Source organism: Anser cygnoides, chromosome 15 (genome assembly GCF_040182565.1).
Source record: "Anser cygnoides isolate HZ-2024a breed goose chromosome 15, Taihu_goose_T2T_genome, whole genome shotgun sequence".
Classification (NCBI taxonomy): Eukaryota; Metazoa; Chordata; class Aves; order Anseriformes; family Anatidae; genus Anser; species Anser cygnoides.
In genome coordinates, this window is record NC_089887.1 from 3,140,296 (window position 1) to 3,162,735 (window position 22,440).

At 63.7% G+C, this 22,440-nt stretch overlaps 1 protein-coding gene and 2 long non-coding RNA genes across 6 annotated transcripts in view; 2 read left to right on the plus strand and 1 right to left on the minus strand.

Moving 5' to 3' along the window:
- The window catches only part of RAI1 (retinoic acid induced 1), a 73,390-nt gene that overhangs the window by 9,931 nt on the left and 41,019 nt on the right, over positions 1 to 22,440 (minus strand). The gene's annotated exons all lie outside the window — the stretch shown is intronic.
- LOC125183295 (uncharacterized) lies at positions 2,870 to 20,701 on the plus strand. The gene is made up of 3 exons (XR_010825110.1): positions 2,870 to 2,983; positions 18,806 to 19,295; positions 19,986 to 20,701. It is a non-coding gene; the product is annotated as an uncharacterized lncRNA (long non-coding RNA).
- Positions 12,647 to 14,414, plus strand: LOC136786442 (uncharacterized). The gene is made up of 2 exons (XR_010825111.1): positions 12,647 to 12,941; positions 13,977 to 14,414. It is a non-coding gene; the product is annotated as an uncharacterized lncRNA (long non-coding RNA).

Consider the following 22,440-nt stretch of genomic DNA (forward strand, 5'->3'; position numbering starts at 1 on the left):
CCCACAGCCCCCCCGCCCCCCCGTCCCCAGCCAATAACCCCTGCATCGGTGCGATACCATCTGGAAGCTGTCTGCTCCCGCCAGCAGACGTCTATTAGCCGAGCGCCTCGGCACAGTCGTCATTAAATGTCCCCATTTCCTCTCCCTGCTCGCGTTCGGTGCGGGGAAGCACCTGGGTCACCGGTTTGATCTCGGAGGCAGCGGAGCAGCTTGCGGGGCGAGCGGGGACCCCCTGCGCTAACGAAGGGCTGGGTGGCGGTGGGGACGCATCCTGCCCGTCCCCAGCGGGTCGGAGACGCGGGGTCCCCCCCTTCTGCAGCCCCCAGGGACCTCCCTGACGCCGCTCCCTCGGCCGTGCCGCAGCGGTGACCCCGGCGCAGCCCACGCCGCCCCCTCCGCCTTCATTAAGGCGATGAGTTTAACGAGGGGAGGCCGCCAGCTCCTAACGCACTGCACCCAGCACCTGCCGGCAGAGCTGCCGGCACACGGTGCTGAGCTCCCCAAAGCGCCGCGCGCCCGAAACGTGCGAAACCTGGCGTGGCTCCGGCCGGCCCCTTTGTCCGCAGCTCCTGCGCACCCGCACGGATCGCATCCATCGCTGCTTTTATTAGTCCCGGCCTGGCCCCATTTCCTGCGGGGCATCCCGTGGATACCGTTCACATTTCAGCGCCTTTTCGGGGGTTCTGCACACAGGCGGGCATTTATTTATTTAAGTACTGCCGGCGGCAGCAGCAAGGCTCTCAGGGATGCCCTGCCTCTCACCCCACTGATGCTGCAGCACCCCCAGCACCCCTGGAGCATGGCTCGGTGCTGCCCACACCAGCCCAGCACCCCAAAACCACAGTGCCGTGCCCACATTCCTCCCCCCACAGCCCCTTTTTGGTCTCTTTCTGCGTCTCCCCTCCGTCCTGCAGCTGCACCTCGCAGGCCACACGGGCAGCTGGATGCGGTTAAGGCATATATCTCGGGGAAAAAGACAGGTCAATTAAAATCCGGCGAGCCCGGTGCTAACGCCCCTCGTGCCGAAGTGGTGTGGGGGCTGCCCCGTCCTGCTCGGGAGGCTGGGGGGGCGCGGGGGCTGCGAGAACAAAGGGAGCAAAAATCAAAGCCAGGCCTCTGGGGCAGCCCGGAGCGGCGGCGAGAAAATTAAAGGGAGAAAAGGGCCCCTACAGCTCCACGTGGAAGCAGGTTTGAAAAATGGAATCAGCTTGAGAAAACCCCGGTCTGTTGCTTTAAGGGGTGCTTCCCCCCCCCCCACACACACACTTCTCTTTTATTATTAATTATTATTACTTTCCCAAACAGCTGGGGCAATGCCAAGCTGAGCAAAAAGCACCCGGCGCGAGGGGACGTGCCGCACACCGGCGCGCACGGGGGAACGCACGCAGGGGGCACGGTGGGGCCGCGGTGGGCGTGCGTGGGCTGAGGGCGTGGGGGGGAGCGCGGGTGCCTATACGTGTGTGGGGTGTGCACACGTGCAGGGTTTGCAAATTGCAGGGCGTGCAAATTGCAGGGCGTGCATGCGTGTGAATCGTGCAGGGTGTGCACGCATGCAGGGTGTGCACGCATGCAGGGTGTGCGTGCATGCAGGGTGTGTGCGCACGCAGGGTGTGCACGCATGCAGAGCGTGCGTGCACGCAGGGTGTGCAACACTGTGCACACAAGCAGGGTGTGCACGCGTGGAAGCCCCCCGGGGCAGGATTGGGCCAAGACAGTGCCCGCAGGCCAACGCCCAGCTGGGGACCACCGGCCTCGGCCACGTCCCAGCGCGTGGCAAGGTCTGGGCTCACCCTGCACCCCCAGGGACCTCCTTACGGGGGCCAAAATACCGGGGGCTGGATGAGGCCAGCCAGGCAGGAGGTGCCGGACGGGGCTGACGGATGATTCCCCATCCGAGATGAGCTGAAAGCGTGCTCCGAGCAAGGTGCTGAGCCGGGAGCTGGGGCCGTGGGGCGGGGGGGGACCACACACGCTCTCTGCCAGCAGCACCCAGCCCCATCCGAGGAGCCGGCGGCCAGCTCTGCCCTGGGCTGTGCCGCAGCTCTGCTGGCGGAGGGACCTAACAGATGTTGCCTCCTGATGTAGGCTGTTTCCGAGCAAACGCTTTAATGGCATCAAATCAAGCTGTCGACAGCAGCAAGGTTAAGTCCCTTTCCAGGAGGGGGAGGAGGAAGCGGCCGCGTCCCTGGGGCTGCGTGCACGCGCCCCCCCCCCCACCACAGCCCCGGCGGACGTGCTCGGCCAGCCCCCGAGGAAGTTTCCAGCCCGGCTCCCAGCCCTGGGATGGGAATCGACACGACGGGGCCGTGGGGGCATGGCTGTGGCCCAGCACCTGCGCTCAGCGGCCCCACAAAGCCACCACGGCTCCACGTGGGGCTCCGTGGGTGCCCAAAGGGTGACCCCAGGAGGGGCTCCATCCGCCGGAGGAGACGGGGACATGGGGACACGACGGTGCCCAGAGCCAGCAAGACCCTGTCCTGCCACGCAAGGAGCCGTGCTCACGTCAGGCTACGGCCACCCTGGAGCATCCCGTCCCCTCGGTCCCCGGGGAGAAGTGGCCCCCATGGACAGCCCGCACGGCCCCACAGCTCCCAGCACAGCCCTGGTGTCACCCTCTGGGGACACGCAGGACCCGTGGGACCTCCCGGGGCTGGTGCGTGACCTGGGGCCACGCGCTGGTGCCCGGGGCTGATGCTGCAGGGCACGGGGCTGACACGGTGCCAGGAGCAGGGCACAGCGCCGTGCCCCCCCCCCATCCCCCTGGCCGCTGCAGGTGCCCACCCGCTCCGCTGCTCACAGCCTGCCTCCCGCTCGGCTTTGCGATGCGTTGCCTGGGCTTGGCTCGATTTTCCTCCCCCTTCCCTCCTTCCTCTCCTTCCTTCTCCTTTCCTCCCCTCTCCCCGATGGCTGGCAGGGAAAAGGCAGCGACGCAGCACCGCAAAGGGCCGGATCCGGAGCCCTCGGAAGGCAGCCCGGGAGCTGGGTAAGCTCGCCCGGGGGGCCCCCATTTCGCCCCCAGCCCCACTTCCCAGCTGCCGCTCTCCCCGCAGGGCCTCATCCAGCGCGGGGCTGGGGCCGTGCTCCCCGGGCAGGCCGTTGTTCCTCGGGCTTTTCCGATGCGCCACCGCCAAGGACGCGCCGACTAAAAATAGCGGCGCGCTCTCGCAGGGCGACGCTCGGCACCAGCACCAGCGCCGGCACCGCGGACCCCCCCTCAGCTCCGCGGCCCTCCCCGCTCCCTCCTCCCAAATCCCCGCCGCGAAGCCCCCCTGCCATGCACCAGACCCCCCCCCCCACCTCCCAACCAGCCCTGGAACTGGGTTGGGGGGGGGCTCAGCCCTGCTGGGGAGGGGGCAGCGGTCTCTGCCCCCCCCCCCTTCCCCTCGGTCCCAACCCCGGCCCCCTCCGCAGCTCTCGGGGGAGAAAAGCGCCTATCAAGGAGTGTCAGCCCCGGATTTGCTTAATTGCGAGCTGGTGGAGTTTAAAGAAACACTTTCTGGCAGGCTGCCACACCGCAAACTGCTTCGTATAATTTTATTATTAAGGGAGGAGAGAAAAGGGGAGAGAGGGAAGGGGGGGGGGGGGCAGCCGGCAGTGGGATCGGGGACGTGTGTGTGTAGCAGCCCCGAGAAACGGCCCCGAGGAGCTGGGGGGACAGACGGACACCCCCCGGGGAACGCAAGGGCCAGAGGGACAGGAGGGATCCCTGGGGTTTCCCTGGGGGCAGGATCAAAGCGTCCAGGCCTTTTGGGGGCTGCCTGCGTGCTTCACCCCCCCCCCCCCCCCTTTGCCCCAAATGGTGCCCCCACAGCACAAGGGGATGGCGCCCATCACGCCGGGGTCGGGCCCCCCTTTTGGGTGCACCCCGCTTCACTGCAGCCTCTCCGGTGCACCCCGTTAATTCTCTGCCCAACGCACCCCTTACGGCACCCTCATTCCCACGCACCCCATTAACACGCCCCCCTCTGCAACGCTTCCCATTAAGGCGCCCTCCCCACTGTACCCCTCCACGCACCCTTTTTGCACTGCACCCCTTTATGCACCCTCCCAAACGCAACCCTACAACGCACCTTGTGCCCAGCGCACCCCAATAACGCCCCCTCTCTCCAGTGTCCCCCATTAATGCCCCCCCTCTCCAGTGCCCCCCATTAATGCACCTCCCCTCAGTGCCCCCCTTCCATGAACCCCATTTTCAATGCCCCCCATTAATGCACCTCCCCTCAGCACCCCCCTTCAACACACCCCAATTCCAATGCCCCCATTAATGCACCTCCTCTCAGCGCCCCCTTTCAACGCACCCCATTTCCAATGCCCCCCATTAACGCACCCCCTCTCAGCGCCCCCTTTCAACGCACCCCCTCTCCAGCGCTCCCCATTAATGCACCCCCTCTCCAACCCCCCCCCTTTTTAACCCTCTCCAACACCCCCCCTTTCTAACCCCCTCCACCACCACCCCCCCATCACACCCCTTCCCCAACGCCCCCCTCTCCAACGCACCCCACAAACCGGGGTGCCTGCGGGGGGGGGGATGCAGAGGGCAGACCCCGGCCCCCTTTCCCCCCCCCAGCCCCCCCATCGCGGCGGCCCCCCCGGCGCGCAGCCGAGCGCAGCAGCTGCTCCCTGCACACTCCGCTTGCCCGCAGATGATGATAAATGGAGCTGGGGCTGCGCCGCCCAGTGCGCGGGGGTGGGCGGATGCGGGCAGCCAGGAGGAGGGATGGGGTGCGCAGCCCCCCCCAGACCAGCTGCTCCTCCCATCCGGCTGCTGGGGAATTCCCTAGGCAGGTCCCTTTTTTTAATTTTAATTTTAATTTTTTTATTTTTTTTGGAGGGGGGTTGGTTTGGAGAGGTGGGGGCCACCCAGGGAATCCCCACGGCGGTGGGGCAGAGCCTTCGCCACCGCGCAGTGCCCCATTTGGGGCACGAAGGCCTCGATCCTCTCCAGTCCCGTTCCCCCCCCCCCCCCCCCTCCTTTTGCTCTGCTCCTCCCCAGCGAGGAATTTTGCTCGGGAAAACATCGCCTGCGAGGCGCGCTCATGACTCAACGTTTCTGCTGGCCTCCGCTCCTCCACCGCCTGCCAGGGGAAGCCCGCGGCCTCCCCAGCCTCAACCCCTCGCCTGGAAATCCGGCTCGGCCCCTGCCCCCACCTTCCTCCATCCCCTCTTCCTGTCCCTTTTCCTTTATTTGTATTTATTTTATTATTATTATTATTATTTTTTTTCCATGGGGTTTTATCCTTGTGGCCGGAGGGAGGCTCGGAAACCCAGAGCGAGTCGCCGTGTCTCTTCTTGCCTCTGCGAAACGCCAGCTGGCAAGGAAGGTTTTTGGGGAAAGAAGGGGATTTAAAAAAAAAATAATAATAAAATAAAATAAAAATACAAGCAGCCGGGAGCCACGCTGCACAGCAGCTGCTCAACCTGAGCTTCCCTGGGCAAAGCCTCCCTCCAGCACGCGAGCGCGCTCCGGAGCAGAATTCATAGCCGGGCGGCCGCGTGTTTATCGCTTCCCCCAACAACTGGATTGACATCAACCTTGAGGCGCTCACGGGAGAGAGGCAAACAAGTCGATCGCCGCGCAGGAAATATGACCGAGGTTAAAGAGGGACTCGGCTCGCCCAGCCTCCGCACCTAAATCTCGCTGCAGACCTGCCCGGAGCACCCGCCGCGGGCAGACAAAAGCAAGGACGGCCAAAAGGAGCCGGGCCGGGGGTTGTAGACCCAGCGTGGCCCCCCCCGTTCCCTGCACAGCCCTTGTGGGGGGGGGGACATACGGCAGGAGAGGTCGCCCACCGGCGCGGTGACCTTCGGCAACCCTCCAGCCCCCAAACAAATGACCCGCGTGGGCTGGCGGCGGCGTGTCCCGGCGTCCGGCACGCTTCTGCTTTTCTTCTTCACTCATTTTCCGCCTGATGGTCGGGATCTTCCTTCCTCCCTCCCTCCCTTCCTCCCTCCCTTCCTTCCTCCCTCCCTTCCTTCCTTCCAGCCCGCTACCGGGCTGGCTCACTTTGATCCCAACAATAATTAACCGGCCTCGTAATTTGTAGGGCCACCAACACCAAACCGCACGGCGCACCCTTGCCCCCCCAGGCGGACCGCTTCTGCCTGGTCTCCCCTCTGTCACGGGTGCTGTCCCCCCTCCCACACCGTTTGTTTTGGTGACCCTATTCACTGGTGACCCTTGAACTGACCCTATTGCCCAGATTTTTTTGGGGGGGGGACAGCCACGTTCACCCCTGGAGCAGCCCCCAGCTTTCAGTAACCACAAGACCCCAAAACCCATCCGGAAGGTGCAACCTCGCCCCGCCTGGGGGACAGACACCCAGGCCGAGCCCCAGCCCTGCCCCGTGCCTCAGTTTCCCCCCCCAAGGCAGGAGCAAAACCAGCTCCGTGCCAGGCGGCGGGGCCCTCCTGACGGCGCGAGACCCCTGCGGAGACAGCGCCGAAACGCTCGCTCGTTGGCGCGGCCGTCGGACAGGCTGTCCCGACAGAACCATACAAACGAGGTGCTGGCTCGTTAGCGGGGCCTGGGCGGGAGGAAAGCAGATGCCAGCACCCAGAGACCCCCCCCCGGAGCAGGGGGGGGGGATGTTGTGAAGTGGGGGTAACCCTGCTGCACCCTGGTTCATCGCTGCAGGGTGAGACCCCCGGTGGGCACGTGCTCGGGGTGTCGCTGGCAGATGCACGAGGATGTGAACGCAGCGGGGATGCAGGACGGCGATGGGCAGTGGTCCCCACGCTGTCCCGGTTCACCGGTGCCCCCCGAGGCCTCCAGCCTGGACAAAACCAGCTCAGAGCTTGCCCAGACCCTGTGCAGGAGCCCAGGGACCCCTCAGCAGCCGCGCCTCAGTTTCCCCATCGCTGCTGTGCGCCGGGTTTGTGCGCGGTGTTTGCACAGCGCCACGTGCACAGGTACCAAGGGGCTGACCCTACAACACGCCACTGGCACCAGGAGCATGGGGACGGAGTGGGCTCGTGCCCCAGCCCCGTGAAAGGGAGCCCGGACCTCGGTGCCAAGGTGTGCCTCCATCCGGGGGACCGTGGATGTCCACCACGGCCACCCCAAGGCACAGCGAACTCTCCCAGCCCCGTCCACCTTGAATGGGTCAGGCTCTGCCCTTGGCCATGGCGTGCTCCGGGAAAAACCTTCTGCAAAGCCAGAAGGTGCTGGGCTGCAGCACGATGGGCAGAGGCCGGACCCCAGCACCCGTCCCCTTGCGCCAGACACGCACCCACGGGTCCCGGCACCCCCTTGTGCCGGCAGGCAGGCGGGAGGACTCACGTCCGTCGTTCAGAAGCGCGCTATTAAATCCTCCCCGCCCGGCTCCAGCAGGAGAGCAGGCCACCCCCGAGCGTATTTATTGCTCGCTGTTATACCATCGCCCTTTGGGCATAAATGGATTTACCTCTGAACGCTCTCCATTTCCCCTCTGTGTCCTTTCCGCCTTATTTCAATCAATTTTAGCCGCCGCCTGGCCCTGCTGAAACCCCCTTCCCTATTATTACTACAAGGCCACGGGCTGAAATCCCCGCTCTCGCTCGGTGAGTGCAGGATCCGGCCACCTCCTGCTGCGGCCCGGCCCCGGTGGCTCTCGGTGGCCCTGCTCCCACCCCGGCCCCCCAGCACCGGTGGCACGGGGGTCCCAGCACCGTCTGCCCGCCGGAGCCGGGTTCGGATGCGCCGCTGCCAGGCTGCGCCCTGCGAGCCATCTCCCGCGGGCAAAAGACAGCTCGGAAATGGAGCGCGATGCCCTGACACCCCCCTGAGCGACAGGGAGCAGCGCCGGCTGCGTCCCCCCCGTGCCCAGCCCCGCCGCCTTTCGCCTTGTCAGGGAGGGGGGAGAAGGGGCAGAAGGAGCCGGCGACCCCGTGGTCCTGCCCAGGGTCCCCCCAGGCTGCCAAGGGGGTGGCCCCGTTGGCTTCACCCCCTTCTACAGGGCGCTGAGCGGGGACCCAGGGGACAAAAAAAGAGAGAAAAAGGGGAGAAAAAAAAAAAAAAAAGAATAAATCGACGTTTGATGTCGCGTGATAAATTATTTCGGTATTATACATTCCCCGTCTCCAAATCCCGAAGACAAATACGCAGGCAGGTTAACCAGGAAAGCAGATTTCAAAGGGCCTTCTTCTATTTCCCTATTATTGACTCTGTCAATCATCTCGGGCGAGATCCTAACCTTTAGCACCCTGCAAAATCTGCCTGTTCCTTTTGTTCCTGCTGAAAAAAAAAAAAAAGAGGGGGGGGGGTGGAAGGGGGAGGGGAGAGGAATTTGGGGCAGGGAACTTCCAAAAGGGATGATTAAGGAGTTAATCTGCCTGAAATAGATAAGGAGCTTAGAGCTGCTGGTATTTTACTGTCCAAGTTTGGATTCAGTGTGTCTTAAACACTGGCTGGAATGTACTTAGATATGACCAAAGTACATGTCCCCCCGAGGAATTACTAGGTTGCCAATTAGATTTGCTTCCCAGATTCACTCAAACCTTCACAAGCTTCTTCAGAGCAGGAAAATTGCTGCCTGTCCCCGGGGAGGCAGGGGGGAGGCGGCGGAGCCGCGCGCACCGCCAGCGCTGCCCTCCTTATGAATGAATAAATCACGGCGGCGCGGAGGCAGCCGGGGGGATTCGTGGAAACGCGGCGCAGCCGAGGAGGAGGAGGCGGCGAGCCGGGGAAACCCGCGCCCGGGCACGGGGCACGGCCTCGTCGGGGCTTTCCCCGGGGGTGCCGGGGGGCCTGAGACCCTCCCCGTGGCGATGCCGGAGGTGGGACCCTCGGGGGGAGGCAGAACAAAGAGCGGGGCGATGCCGCAAGGGCAGGTGAAGGGCTGTGGTCGGCCCTGGTCCTGGTGGTGCGGTGGGTTGGTGTGCCGTGCCGTGGGGTGCCGTGACACCTTGTGCCATGCCACGCTGTTCCATGCCACGCTGTTCCATGCCGTGCTGTCCCATGCCATGCCGTGCCATGTCGTGCCGTTCCGTGCCACGTCGCACCACGCTGTGCTATGCCATGTTGTGCCATGCCATGCCATGCCGTGCCGTGCCGTGCCATGCCATGTCGTGCAGTGCCATGCCATGCCATGCCGTGCCGTGCCATGCCGTGCCATGCCATGCCGTGCCGTGCCATAGCCACACGCCCCAGGAAAGCCCTGCCGATGGCCGCAGGGAGCAGGCAGCCCCGCGGCACAGCCTGGGCAGGGGAAGCACCACCCAAAGGGCAAAGCCGCCGGCAGCAGCGCGGCGATAAGAAGCAAACGGCCTCCGGCACGAGAACAGCCCTTTGTCCGCGTGTTTTAACTCCGCCACCCCATCCTGCATTATTTACAGTGCTCTGCAACGTGCTGGCATGGACCTGGTGAAAATAATGCGCTTCGGGGATTTCTGTGCCCGCATCAGAGCGGGGACGCAGCGACGGGACCCGTGCAGCCCCCAGGATGCGGCGCACCAAGGTCCCATTCCCACCCCATGCCGTGCCCAAATCCCCTCCGACAGCTCCTACACCCCGAAATACACACGCCAAGCTCCTCCACGAGTCTGCCAGACCCGGGATGAATTTCTCCACCGGTTTCCCAGCCCGGTGCCCGGCTGGCCCTGCCCCGGCGTCCCCCCGCGCTGCTGGAGCAGGCGGCGCGATGGAAAGTTGCTGGAACATCAGCTTCGGCTGCAGAGTCCTGGTAACAGTTGCTATGCGAAACATTCAGAGGTGGAATTTACTGTCACAGTTAATAATAGATGAAGGTTTTAGAATTTTTGATGCTTTACATTTTAAGCCGTTTGATTTATAATGTTTCAGAAAAGGAGGGGAAAGAGCGGGGGGGGGGTTGGGGGGAAAAAGGCAGGAGCCGAACGGCGGCGTGTGGTAAACACGGCGAGTGGGGAGATGGCCGGGGCAGCCTCCTCTGCCCACACGGGGCCATGGGTGAGACCCCCAACACGGCTTTCCATAGGGTTCCCCCCCCCGAATCACAGGCAGCATCCCCATGGGAAAGCGGGGCGCAACTGGGACCGACCCCCGCAGCCCCCGGATTGCGTTTCTTTTCCTCTTTTTTTTTTTTTCCCCCTTCCCTCAAACCTCCGCATCTCTCCTCATTCCGCAGGCGCGCCCCCGCGGGCGTTCTCCTTCTGGAGGGCTGCTGGGTTATTGACTTGCTGGCGCTGCTCTTCCCTCTCGCAGGTGTATCTCAAGTAGTCGCCGTAAATAGCAGCGAGCCGCGCGCCCGCGGCGGCGTGCCGGTGGGTCGTGCTGATTAGGAATGCGGTGCCAAAAAAAAACACATTAAGGGGCTTCTTTCCCCTCCGCACCGCCGCCGTGTTTGCGGGAGGACACGCCGATGCCCCGGGTCCTGCTGAGGTCTTTGGGTGGGGGGATGCTGGAGGGGCTCTGCTGGAGAAAAAGGCACTGAAATGTCCAAAGGGGGGTGTCCGGAGCAGGCCTACGCTCTCCTTCCTGGAAAGGAGAGGCAAGCACAGGTGCCAGCACTGTGCATGGGATTGCATGGCCCTTGGTGTCCCTCGGTGTCCCTTGGTGACCCTCAGTGTCCCTCCGTGTCCTCTGGTGACCCTCGGTGTCCCTTGGTGTCCCTTGGTGTCCCTTGGTGACCCTCGGTGTCCCTCCATGTCCTCTGGTGACCCTCGGTGTCCCTTGGTGTCCCTCGGTGTCCCTTGGTGACCCTCGTGTCCATGTCTGGTGACCCTCGGTGTCCCTTGGTGTCCCTTGGTGTCCCTCGGTGTCCCTCCGTGTCCTCTGGTGACCCTCGGTGTCCCTTGGTGTCCCTCGGTGTCGGTGGTCCCTCGGTGTCCCTCGGTGTCCTGCGATGAGCTCCAAGGCCATCCAACACCGGGACGCTGAGGCTCACAGCTTTCCAGCGCCTTGCTCCAGCTTCTCCCGAATCCCGGAGCACCCCGACCCAGGCTTGAAAAACTGAATGTTACTTGGCAGATTCAATCCCCGAAGGTACAGCGAGGCTTCACGTAAAAAAGAATAAGCAGGAGAAAGTGAGCGCCCGGGACCTCCACCGGGCAGATAACGTGGCAAAGTCCCGATGAAATCGGGGAGGATACGCGGGGTTCTCCCCAAGGTGAGACACGGAGCAGTGCGGAGGACTCGGAGGATCCACAGGCGCTGTGACGTGGCTCCGCGTGGCCGAGCTTCGTGCCCTGGCACTGCCGGCAGGAGCAGAGCCGTGCGTCGGTGGCACCGCTGCCATCCCCCAGCTGTGGCACCGTCCTGGCTCGACCGTGGCCATGGGGAGCAGGAGGCGAGCTGGGGCCCCGCGGCCGTCCCCGCTCCGTCCCGCTGCTGAGCTAAAGCAGGATGAAAACCTCCTGGCAGCCTCGGCCGCTGGGAGCCACGCTTGGGGACGCTGCCATTAGCGAGACGGCCGATTGTGCAGCCGTCTGGCGTGAGCCGGCGTTGATTGAAAGCTCGGGGACTCGCTGGCACTCCCCGCGTCCCATCCCTACAGCCGGCAGGGAGGGCAGAAACCCCGTCCCCTCACCCCGACGCCCCGGACATTTCCCATGCCCTAAAAAATCTCCGTGGCTCCCACCCCGCTCCCCGCACGGACACGGGGCTGCCGGACACGGGGGTGGCAGGGACGCGTCCCCCGGTGCCCCCCGAGCCCCCCGCTGCCCCCGCTGCGGCTTCCCCGCAAGGTTTGGGATTCCCACGGGTCCCGGGGCTGAGCGGCCCCATGATGTCTCAATTAGGGATTGTGTATCGCGCCATTTACATATGCACAGCCTGTAAGGAGCGGAGTATAATTTCTTTATAAAGCTCCTTTGACACGTAGGGTAGCTCGCCTTAATGAGGGGGATATTCCACAAAGATCCGTTACTAATGGGCTTGAGCCGCGAGCAGACGCCTGCCACGACCGCAGCCAGAACCCAGCCGGGGTCCCGGTGACCCCCTGGCTGGGCTGGGAGGGCTCGGCCTGCCCCGCTCCCCCTGCCAGGGACAGGTTTTGGGGGTTCCCAGCGGTTTCTTGGCACTGCAGCGTGGTGCTGCCCCTGGCTCCCTGCCCGGTCTCGCATCCCCGCGCCTCTCCTGCCTGCCCCTGCTTTGCCAGGAAGAAACCCTCGCGGGTCTCAATGAGGGCGGTAACCCAAAGCCCAGCACATGGAAGAACTGCCCGACCCATCCCGAAAGGCAGCGTCGCCAGCTCCAGGAGGGGAGTTTCAGGCCAGTGCCGCTCCAGCATCCCCTGGCGCCCGCGTGGTCCCTGCCCAAAGCACCGAAAATACCAACACCCCCAGCCCTGCTTCGCAAGCAGCCCCTGGGGAGCAGCTGGGGCCAGTCACTACCACGATGATATTTTTAAAAAGCAGAAAAGGCCTTAAAAAAAAAACCCAGATTCCTGCCAGGGAGCTTCACAGGGGCCGCTGTGAGTCCTTCCCTGCCGAGCCCCAAGAAATTCAGTGCACGGATCCAGCCCTGGCACCCCCCCAGCCCCCGGGACCCCCGTTAGGGGACGGTGCCTCGTTAGCCCCCGCGTGGCCGCGACTCGTTTGCGGCTCTGCCCCGGCCACCTCCTCGCTGGAGGGGAGGCGCGGAGCGTCCCAGGGCACTGTCACAAGGTATTAAGCCGCGGCGCTAAAAATAAGCACCGGCAAAAATAACCAAGGAAATCGCAGTCCCTGCCTACCCCTGGCGGCAGAGCCCCCGCCGCCGCCGCGCAGCCTCGGCCGGGGACGCGCGGCGGAGGAGAGCGGCTTCGGCTGGGTTTGATCGAAGCGACGCGTTTTCCCCTCCCTCCGCCCCCGTCTCGAGCCGTGCCGAGGAGCAAAGCCCGCAGCCGCGGTGGGGGAACGGTGACGAATCCTGCCGGGAGGTGTTTTTCTCCTCGAGGTGGTGCCGGGGGACGAGGCCGCGGGGCTGGAGGCGAAGGGACCCCCGTCCCCGGCCACCACGTGCCCGACCGTCGAAGGACGGATGGATTTGGGTACCGGGCGGCGAGGTGCGACGGGCAGCACGGGGCCGATCCGTGTCCTGCAGCCGTCCCCGTCCCTGCAGCTCCCCAAAACCCATCGTGTTCCCCTCGCTCAGCCCCCCTGCTTGCTGCTCAGGACCGGGGAGCATCCCCTCCTGGGAGATGTCTTGGGCACTGCAGCCACCCCGGTGCCCGTCCCGCTCACAGCGTGCCCCTGACCGGGTCCCACGTGGCCATCGGGGACGGGGGCACGGCCCTGGTGGCCCTGGGGGAGCCGGGGCCAGCTCCTTGCGTGGGATCGGCCCCGCGCCCGCAGCCAAACGCGTGCGTCCGCCCTGGTGCCTGGGCTCCGGCTGGAATGAATGCATGCACATACCTCTGCCTCAGCATGTGTGTTTGCTCTTCTCTTCCGCGGCTGTGATTGATTAAAGGATCAGGGACATCTGAGAATGGAGGCAGCAGCGGCAGCAGCAGAAGCAGCTCCCTTTGGACTTGGAGAGCTTCCTTGCCTGCTGCTTGCTGCTGCCGTTGCCTGTCAGGCAGCTTTTAATCAAGGTTTGCTTATATCTGCAAAGGCCTTTCCCAGAGGGATGAAGGGAGGAAAAGAGGGGGGGAGAGTATATTAACATGCCAGCCACCCTCCCTCTCCCTCTCCTTTGTTTATGGAGAGGGTCAGTGCTTGGAAACGTCTGATGGGGACAGGGAAAGGCGCTCTGGGGGCGCTGGGGGGGCTGGCGGTGCGCAGCGGCTCTCCAGGTGCCGTGCTGTGGCTGCGGGTAGGACGGGCACCGCACCCGGCCAGGACGCGCTCGGTGACAGCGACGGCACGTGGAGGGGGCAGGACCTGGTGGCCTGGGCTCGGTGGCTGTCTCCTGGTGGCCCTGGACACGTGGCGTGTCTCCAGCGGGTGCTGCAGTGCCACGGCGGGGACACAGGGACCATGCTGGGCATCCCCAAAAGGGGGGATTTCAGCCCAGTGAGACCAGCACCATTCATCAAATAAGATCAGGGGAAACCAGGCTCCACCACCCATCCTAACCCTAAGGGTCTCTTATCATCCAGCAGCCACAGCCAGGAGCTCTGGGGTGGCCACATCGTGATGCCCAATGTCCCTTTGACACGGAGTACTTCGGCAGCAATATCGGGGCTCCAAAAGGACCAACACCACCCCGTAACCGCCCCAGAGCAGCCCCAGGGATGGGTTTGGCCACGATGCCGGGATTTTGGCACTGCACAGCCCCGGCAGCAGCCGTGGGTCGCCCTCCCCAAGCACAAACCGCAGCCTCCGAGCGCATCGGCACCGGTCCCGCCTGGCAAGCGGCGCGGGAGGACGGGTGACCCCAGCCCCCGTCCCCCCCCATCGAGCGCGTGTCCATCTCTGCTGCTGCTCAAGCGCATCACTTAGGCTCTCCATGTTATCTTATTGCTCAGCTAATGACCTGCTAAAAGTATTATGTGAAAAACCGCACTCTTAGCCAGCCATTAAACTGGTTAGGACCAGCGGGTCATGCTTTATTGCTTTAATAACTGAGTTTATGAAAGGTCGTCTCATAACTGATAACATGCATAATTTTTGTAACTTAATTAATGCTGCTAATATACTGGAGTCTCCATCAGCTGCTGGTGCAACTGATGTGCAGTTTGCATCCCGAGCGGGGCCGGTGAGCGCAGCCCGGGCACGGCTCTGCCCGGCTGGCCTTGCCCCGCGCGGAGGTGCTGGGGATGCTCCAGCCACGGGTCCGCCGGGCACGCTGCTGCCCCGGGGCTTTGGCCCCAGCCCCGGCTTGCCCACGCGGAGCAGGGTGCGAATCCTCGCCCAAACCCTGCCACTTCTCCGCCTCGGAGCACCGCTCGTAGAAATGCTCCGGATGGGAAGGGGATTGCTGCGAGCACGCAGAAGCGGGGAATGTGAGCAGGCCCCAGCTCCAAACCCAATCTGGCCAAAACCTGCGGTGAGGATGGAGAAGTGACTTCTCCACCTCTCCTGCGCTCAGGAGCCAAGGGTGCTCGCACGACCTGCAGCCGGGGAGAGTTTTGCCCAGGAAGGATCAAAGCCCTTGCACGACGGGAGTCGCTCCAGCGATCCCCCACATCCCCACCTGAGAGGGGAATTGGGCAGGAGTCAAAGCCAGCAAATGAGCTTTGACCCGAGGAGGAATTTGGGGCTGTGCCCACGGTGGTTTCTGTGCTGGGAGCACCGGCACTCATCCTTCTTCTCCCCGCGCTGCTCCGGGAAGCCGGGCTGGCACGGGGCAGGCTCCCGGGCGCTGCACATCAAACACAGCCCCGCAGAGGTAAATGTCACGGAGCCGGCCGCCTTTCTTCCCAGCCCTGTATTTTTTAAGGACAACCTCCTTGACAAGAACACATTTTTCTCATTAGGAAAAGGGGAAGAAAAAAAAAAAAAAAAAAAAAAGAAGGCAAACAGCTTCTCCCCACCGGCCGAGCGCGCGCACACCTGGAGGGCTGCGTGCGTGCGAGGGGAGCGGGGAAGCTGCCAACCGGAGGCATTTTCCAGGGAGCAGAGCTGGGCCCTTCCCCTGCAAAAAATGTAAATAGGAGCCCAGGTGCATGCGGCGTGCGAGTCACTGATATGCTGCCACCAGCAAATATGGTGAGCTGCGAATCCCCGGCACCGCGCGCCCAGAGCTGCGAGCGCGAGCTGCTCCAGCCGCCTGCTTAGTTTTGCAAATTCTTTCCTGCTGGCTGAGAAAAGCCAATATGTCTGCTGCTACCGTTACATCGCAGTAATTGTTCAGCACTGGTTATCATCCTGCCAGAAAGGCACGAGCTACCGCTGGGGCACTCTGCTTGCTGTAAATGCAGCTAGATGATTTCCTAGCAAATGCAAGTTTTCCAAGGAAGTGGGTGGAATCTGCTTGTCTCTGATTAGACAGCTCGGGTTTTTTTGTTTTCCTGGTGCTTTAGAGAGAAAGGGGAGGGAAAAAAAAAAAAAAAAAGAGGCATGAAATATGTGGCTTTCCATCCCCTCTGCCCTGAAACACAGGCTCGCACGCATCCCGGCGATGGTCCCCCTGGGACGCGCAGCTTTGCCCACACTCTGAGCAATGATCCTGTGGAATGAGGCTATGATCTTTCATCAATCACCGCCGAGCGCGTCTCCCTCCCTCGCACACGCGCCGTGCCCGCTGCTGGAGCACGCTCCTGCAGCTCCGCGTTCCCTCCCGCCACCCCAAAAATAAAAGGGCAGGAGGGGGGGACGGAGCCCCCCGGCACGGTCAGGACCCCCGCAGCCCCGTGGATGGGGATGGGAGGAACCCAACGGTGCCGGGCAGCACCCCCGACGTGGGATAGCGCGAGGGAGGTGGGATCAGGATGAGCCCTGGTGCATCAGGCAGGCAGGTAGGTCTGCCCCCCCTGCCCTTCCCGGGGAGGAAAAACGAGGGGAAATGAAGATTTCCTGACGTCTGGGGACTCGGAGACCTTGCCGCCCGTGTCCATCTGGCTCGTCCCCTCTCCCGGTGGCGTGCTCCCGCGGCCCCGTCTATCTGTGAATACCAATTATGGTTTGGGAGAATGTATATCTGAGATGTGCAAATACAAAAGGCAGGAAATAAAAGTCATCTCTTACTGAAGAGGAGAGGTAACCATGACTACCTGGGACCTCATTTAAAACTGTGCCGGCCGCAGGCTAAAAGGCAACGCTTCCTATTGTTACACACGTTTACGGAAAGCTTTGAAAACCCGAACCCCCCTCAAAACCAGCTGGGAAGTAAGAATGGAAATGAGAAACGGATGGGGGGGGGGGGAGCGAAAGATATTTATTTCTGTTTGCGGGCTGGTTCTGCATCCCCCCCTGCGCGAACCCAGCCTGCGAGCTGGAACTTCAAATGAGCATCGCGGAGGGAGCAGCAGCGCCGGCGGCAGCGCCATCGCGGCTCCAGCGCCACGTGGCAGCGCGCCGGGGGCTCGCACGGCACCGGCACGGCCACGGTCAGAGCACCGGGAGGGCATCGAGCAGCAAGAGAGCCCGCGGAGCGCTCCCACCACCGCCAGCGTGGCCGGATGCGCTGGGGGCTTGGTGTCCCTCGGTGCCATCCCCGGCCCCGCTGCAGCGCGTCTGCCTCCCAACAGGGCCGGCTCGAGCGTTTTCTGCTTTTCCTTTCCGAGCAGCAGCCGAACAAATGGTGAGGAGTGAGTAATGAATCCCCCGTCTCCCCGCACAAACGCCCTTTGATGGTGGCTGTGAATGGGGCATTGACGGAGCGGGGCCGGCCGGCGCAGCACGCTGCCCGCCGCCTCCTCCCCACCTGGGCGCGCCGCGCCGCCGGGGGCTGCACGCCGGGCCCTGCACCCTGCAAGGGGGATAAAAGCCTGCGGGAGGTGCAGGGCTGGCGCCCAGCCTGGGAAGGATGGGAACCGCCAGGATCACCGGGCTGAGCCTCCGTGCAAGCTCGTTTGCTGGCCTCGGTGGCCGCAGAGACATCTGCTTGCTCTGACTTTTGCGTAAACGCGACCTGGGCCATCCATCCCAAAGACCTCAAAAAGTCTCCCTCAGAAACCATCCGTTTTCCCAGCCTGGGCATTGCACCGCTCTCAAGTACTAATTTAGCAACAAATTCCCCATTTTGCTGCTTGGTTCAAGAGGCTGCAGCCTCCAAAAGAGGAGCTGGAGGAAGCGAGGCCGCGCCGCAGAGCTCCTGGGCTGCCACCGGCTCTTCTGAGGTTTTGGGGACCTGTGGGGGACGGGATGGGGACGGCCCCCCTGCATCAAACAGTGCTGGGGAGGGACGTCCCCGCAGGGCCAGGGCATGGGAGCTGGTGGCTCCTGCACACCTGGGCTCTGCCGGAGGCACCGTGGAGATCCCACGGGGTGCCGGGCGGTCGCCGCTCCAGCCTCAGCCCGTGTGATGCAGGCAGCGTGTGACGAACGTTCCCCTCCCTACACACGCAGATTCCCTACCCACGCACAAAGCACGGATCAGTGCCGGCCGGCGCCGCAACGCTTCCCCATCGGGAAAAACATAAATCACCTGCAATAAAACCCCGAATCGGAGATGCGGTGCGTGGGGTGGCGCGGGACCCGCTGCGCTCCTCCCTGATGGGGACGGGGAACCCGCAGTGCCTGGCGGCGCGAGGCCATCAGGATGGTGCAGCAGCGGGTCCTGCTGCTGTATGGGGTGCAGTGAGCACCGTTCCCCACTGAACCCATCCCCTGGCACCTTCCCAAATCCTGATCCTGTGCAAGCATCGCGAAACGCTTTGCCAGGGTGGGGAATGGTGCTGTAGGTTGGGGTGCCGGCGGGTTTGGGGCAGATGGGCGATGTCCAGCGGTGCTGAGCACCCAACCCCGCTCCCGTCCAGCCGGCATGAAGCCTGGCACGTGTGCGAGCTCGGAGCACGCTGGGCACGTGGATGTGCCCCTTCGCCCCCAGCACCCCGGGGAGCTCCCGCAGGGCCCACACCTCGGGCCACACACCCGGGCTGCAGGCAGGCGCCCAAGACAGGAATTATGGTCTGTACAAAAGACAATGACAGTGAATCTTGTTACTGGCTTTTCAGCAAACGTAATTCCTTTTTATTAGAAAATTAAAGGGTATGAAAAGCTTTCCAAGGCTGAAGAGCTGAAATGTGCTTTCATAAAATATGCGGCGTCTGATAAAACGGATTTCCTTGTCTGCCTGCCCTGGCCCCCTCCCGCTCCCCGCTGTTATTCCGCCCGGTGAGGTGAAGCCTTTTGCCAAAAAACTGACCCTGCCCTGGCCGCCTGCCCCCCGCTGCTGCAGGAGCACCGAGCGGAGCCCCCTGGGGACCAGCGCTGCCCCCGGCACCCCGGCTGCGAGACAGCCACCTAGCTTGTGCCTGCTTGAGGGTCAGTTTTTAATTTTTTAAGCCAAATAAAACTCTGACGGGCGGTTTATCCCCTCCAGGGCTGCAGGTAAAAGCTGGTGAAGGCTCCCCCAATCCGTCACCCCAAGCCCAGCCACGACGATGCACTAATTACGGGCAGGAGGGCAGGTAATGAGAGGCAATGTCGGACAGCGAGACACAGAAGCTGGGTCACTAAGGTAACCCGAGGAATCTCATTTTCTTCCCTTTCATGTTTCTCCCTCCTGGTCTCTCATCGTTCCCAGGGTCCAGGCCAACCTAGCAGGTTCCCAAGCACAGCGGTGCCCACGAGCGCGGCAGTGCCGGGGCGGTGGCAGAGCTCCTGGCTCCATCTCGCCAGGGCAAAGCGCGCCTCGACAGCCCGCCGCGGGCACGGCCGGCAGTGCCAGAGCCTGGCTCCATGCTCGGGCTTTGCGTCTCCACCCAGGGCTTTTCCCTGCGCAGGTCCCCAGGGACGAACGCGTGAAGACGGCCGCGGCCCTGGGATGGCACACGGGGACCTCGCCGTCACCACCGTGCCGACGGGCGCAGGTTGGCACCCCCCGCCGTTTGTCACCTTGTCCTGGTGAACACACGGCAAGGTCCCCAACGTCAGCTGGGAGCAGAGCTGGCACTCCCGGCCGCTGTCCCCAAATGACTCCGCGGGGACACTGGGGTGACACAGGGATGGGGACAGGCCGAGCAGCACCGGTGCCCACGCTGCTCGCGCCACGGCAGCGTGCGTCCCGGCGTGCCCCCTCCAAGCGGCACCCTCACCCCTCGTGCCGCAGCCGCTTCTCCTTTGCTCCCCCATCCCCTCCCCGCGCCACCGGCAGCGCCGTGCGTGTGACCGCGTGCTGGCGATTACCACAGGAAGAGCTGTAACGCTACAGCGAGCCTCCGCGCTCAGCCCTGCTACAAATCAGGGTCAGCCGGCAGCGCTGTTAGACAGAGCCTGCCTCTACGTGCTCCTGCTCCTAATGCCTTCCCCAGCGCGCCTAACGGGGACGCAGAGCGGAGCGGGGCGGCCAGACGGCGGCTCGGCCCCGCTGTCCCCCCCCCCGGGGGCGGCTGCTTCCCACCCCGGATGGCCCTGGGTGAACGCCGCCGAGGCACGGCCAGGGCGTGTTTTCTCGCCGGCTCGCTCCGGTTTTACCTTTAACATCTGCAAATGCGGTTAAAAGTTTGCTGAGCCTATTTTTAGAGCCTCTCACCACATGCCATTTCTCCATCGTGAGACAGGAAATGCTGATGAGGTTGATCGCCACGGAGCTGCTTTCTCCTCCCCGGACGGCCCCCGAGCGCCTTCGATCCGCTCGGTGCAGCGGCACCGGCCCCGCGCTCGCCCCGCGTCCTGCACCGGCAGCCCCGTGGCCCCCAAAACCCTCCTCCTGTCCTCCAACCCCACCAACCCCGCAAAATCCCCTCGGCACCCCTAACCTTTCGCTCTCCCCGTAGAGCCAGGCGTGCACTGCCGACCTGAGAGCCCCCATCCTGCTCCGTGCCTCAGTTTCCCCAAAGCGACCCCAGGAGCGGTGCCAACGATCCGGTGGGATGCGGGGACGTGGCGGCACCGGGCACGGGGGTCTGCGGGCACCCAGCCCCCTGCTCCCACTGCCCTGCTTCGTAAGAAAGGATCCGGAGCTGGAGAGAGGAGCCCGGGTGCCCCGCCAGGCCGCGGCCCTCGTGCTGCGTGCCGCAGCCCCACGCCTGGCTCCGTCGCGCGGTCCCGACAGCCAGCAAGGGCGGCTGGCGCTCGGCGGCGCGGGTACCTGCTGTTTGAATGTCAACACCTCATTTATACATCTTGATTGGCTCTCATCAGCCATGCTGCGTTACACCTGATTGCTCCGAGCCGGCGCGGGGTGCCAGACTGCAGCGCGTAATTTCATTTAATTGGCCCTCCATCCCAAGCAAAATAGAGGAATAAAGAAACAATAAAGCAAACACCTCCCCCCCCCACCCCCCCTAAAAAACATTAAAACCGCTGCATTTTTAGGGTTGTTTTCCCGTTGCAAACGGAGGGGCAGGAGGGGGATGCGGGGTGGCTGTGGAAATCCCCTCCCCGTGGTGCCGGTCCCCGCGCGATGCTTTGCCAGCCCGCGGGCTCCCTGCGCCCGCTCTCCCCCTCGGCCCGTGGCGAGCCCGCCGCGTGTGTCACGCTCGCCTGTGCTCCTTCTCCCGCACGTTCTAGCAAACCACTGAGGCTGAAATTTCAATTAAGAAGGAGAAATAATTACCCGCCGCTCCACATTTCCTCTAAAATGGTAGCCAATGCCAGCAAGCCGAGTCATCGCCTCCCGCCGCGTCCTGGCGCGGAGCGGCGGGCTGGCATCCCGGTGACATTTTCAGGATAATGCCGGCCAGCGGCCGCTTGCTGGTGGCCACTGACACGGGGCCCGAGCCCATGGGCCCGTGGGGGGCACCTCAGGCTCCCCCCGCCCCCAACTCTGCTTTGATTTACCCCACTAATGGCCCAGCCACCCCATTTCTTGTGTCGTTTTATTGTGGCGCAGGCAGAAATAAAAGGGGAGCGAGGCTCAACAGGAACAGACCTCAGTGGGGTTGTAAAGGGCACAAAGCCCTTTCGGGGAGGCTGCAGTATCCCACAAGTGTTCCTCTTCGTCAGCCAGCCCGTAACGGCTGGGGTAGCCCCAAATCCGAGGCACGACCCCACTGCACGTCCCCCTGGTCCAGCCCCGGCCGGCACAGCCCGAGATGCAAATGCGAACCCTAAGCAGAGACAGATGCCGGCCGATGCACAGGAGGCTCCACCATCACCGATGATGAAAGCAGGGGCCTGAGGCTGTATGCACCTCGAAGGGCAGCGGTTCCCACCCCACGTGCAGCACCCCTGGCCTCGAGCCCCCCCTGCTCCAGCCCAAATGCCCCCCGGGCACAGAGCAGCAGGAAGCACGGCCTGGCGGGTGCTGAGCCCAGCGCAGGGGGTGCTCAGCGGGCGGAGGTGCTGGGGAAACGGGTGCTCCCCACACCCAGACAGACACAAACACGCCGCTGCCCAGCAGCTCGGCGGTAATCTGCTTGTGCTATCATGTGCTCCGGTAGCCGTACCTTGAGTGAATAGTAATTACGCTCCGGCAGCACCGGCTGCCCAAGGAGCTCAGCGCGTGCTGCAAGGATTAACTGCGTAACGAGCTGGGGTGGTGGGCTTGGTGCCCCCCGAACGGGAGCCACCCTTCGTGGTGATCTGTGCCAGCACCGCAGAGACCCAGCGGTTTTATCCTCTGTGACCAACGGGGACGGGGGCACGTCCCGTGCAGGTCCCCACGCTCCTCTTCCCCTAAGCCTGAGGCTGGAGTGGGGACAAAGGCGAGGGCTGGGAGCCCCGTGACCCCCGAGGCAGGAGCCGCAGGAGCCCCGGGCAGCGATCACAAGAGAGGAAAGCAGCAACCTCAGGCTGCAGATTAACCTCGTGCTGCAGACGCGGAGGCAGGAACCTCCCGGGGCTCAGCATCTTGCTGGAGACCACACAGGGAGCCCGCAGCCGCCACCACCACACGGGGACAGGTCTGCGGCGCCCGGAGCCCCCGGGGGACCCCAGCAGGGCCACAACCTGGACGGAAAGCGGGGTGAACCACGCGTTCAGCCCCCTCGTCCCACATCCACACGAGCCCGGTGCTTGCTGAGGGGCTGCCACGCTGCGGGAAGCGGCGGCGAGGCTCCGGGCGAGTTTCGG